Source organism: Acinonyx jubatus, chromosome B4 (assembly GCF_027475565.1).
Source record: "Acinonyx jubatus isolate Ajub_Pintada_27869175 chromosome B4, VMU_Ajub_asm_v1.0, whole genome shotgun sequence".
Taxonomy (NCBI): Eukaryota; Metazoa; Chordata; class Mammalia; order Carnivora; family Felidae; genus Acinonyx; species Acinonyx jubatus.
The window spans coordinates 122856219-122858288 of NC_069387.1; the positions used below are offsets into that span (position 1 = coordinate 122856219).

Below are 2070 nucleotides of genomic sequence, written 5' to 3' on the forward strand. Positions count from 1 at the left end.
CTTTTAAATTTTATAAAGAACACACAAACATTAAAACACTGATTGGTTATAGAAAGCAGAGTGGAGAAAAAAGCACTAGCTATCATTTTCATTTTCATTAAAGAGCAGCACTCTCTGAGAAGAATCAAATCAATTAGCAATATTCATCTATATTGCAAAATAATATACATATAGAAAAGGTAGTGGTTGTACTGATTTTATTACTTTTACAAAAGCCATTTTACCTTCCTCACACTCAATGCAAAGAAATAAAACAATATAAAGAAAAATACGTCTTCATTATTATCCACAATAAAAAATTCTGCAGGCCTGGGCATTTTATATAATGGGGAGCACTTAACGGCTCAAGTGGATCTAAGTACCATTTTGATTCTGACCCTCTGAATAGAAACTCATGCATATCTGGTGACTGGACTAACTCCATGGGAGCTGTGATGTACTGAACCATTTCTGTGGTATCCCCAGATCTCATTAAATTAAGAAAAGACCCTACACAAGAAAAGATAACAATCTGTCCAGAAATTATATCTATGAGCTCTTTCTTTAGTGGAAGGTGGGGAAGTAGCCCTTTCTTGAGTATATGGATACAAGCATTGCTGTGTCTAAAGATTGTTGGATTGATATTGTGTCTGTTATAATGAAAATAAGGTGTACGTCAAAACCACTGCCAGATTAAGAAACTTCCACAATGTGTCTCAATTCTTTGACTAATGGAGCAAGTTCCTTTTCTAGGCTGACGATGAGTCCTGTATTGGTGTTGCTGCTGGCTGTGAAACTCACCACCAAAGGCAAATGATTGAATTGAACCACCTGGTAGGTGTTAGAGTAACAGATAATAATACTTTTATTTTTTGAAAGTCCAAGTTTGCTTCCTTGGTCTGTTGCCAGGGCAAAAGTAGATAAGAAACCAGGTCTCAAGGCATGTTCTGGAGTATTATCATTGGCCACTTTAATAATAGGCTCTCCATCTCTATCTGACACAATGATAGCATGGAGCCCTTCAATACTTGGTAATTTTTTCTACAGGAATCGCTTCAGGTCATCCACCATGATGAACCCCTTTCTCTCGCAGGATCAATCTCCACTCCTGGTTTTCTGGGTTGCCGTGTTCTCTCAGCTGTGAATTCAGGGACAGCTTCAAAAACCATCTCCCTGGGAGGGTATTTTTAAGATGGGAACGATTAGATCCAATGTAAATGCTGAAGATTATAATCTAGAATATCATTTTATTTTATTTTTTTTAAGTTTGTTTATTTATTTTGAGAGAGAGAGAGGGAGAGAGAGAGAGAGAGAGCAGGGGAGGGACAGAGAGAAAGGGAGAGAGAGAGAATCCCAGGCAGCCTCCATACTGTCAGTGCAGAGCCCGATGTGGGGCTCGATTCCATAAACTGTGAGATCATGACCTGAGCTGAGATCAAGAGTCAGACGCCTAACCAAGGGAGCCGTCCAGGCATCCCTAGAATATCATTTTAAAAATTAATTTTAATTGTTTAGAAAACTCATTGAAATATACTCTTGAAATGGGTTCATTTTATTGCATGCTGATTGTTCCTGAATAAAGTTGATTAAAAAGGACTGTAGACAACATACACCAGAATGTATTATATATCACAATGTAGCAAATGAAAACCACCACCATTGTGCTTTTTAACGTATATTGTATGGTTTATGCAGACTGTGGACCAGAGCTCTGCATATATTTAAAATTCTTGTGGAAGTCTCACTGATTTGCAGGGCTGGGATGTTACACTAATATTTAGAAACAATTTAAGCCAGCACTCATCTACTTGTCTAAAATTGTGCGAGTGAATACATTCTTATAACACATGTGTAGGCCATTGTCAAGTACAGATTGGGTGAGGCGTAGTCTTAGCTTAATAGATCAGCTGGGTAGAACAGCAGAACATAGAACATGCTGAGTGTGACTATATAATGTCATAGATCATTTCCATATTTAAGTTTTTGTTACAGTTCTGACTTTACTAAGCAGAATGGCTTCAATATGGCAATGTAGGGCTCACAATATGGCTGTGCCTCCAGCAACAGCTAAAGGCTCATTAAAGCAACAGA

General features: G+C 37.8%; 1 pseudogene; it reads right to left on the reverse strand.

The window, feature by feature from the left end:
* Positions 1-540: 540 nt before the first annotated feature.
* Positions 541-1050, reverse strand: LOC106971893 (ragulator complex protein LAMTOR3-like; annotated as a pseudogene).
* Between the last annotated feature and the right edge of the window lie 1020 nt (positions 1051-2070).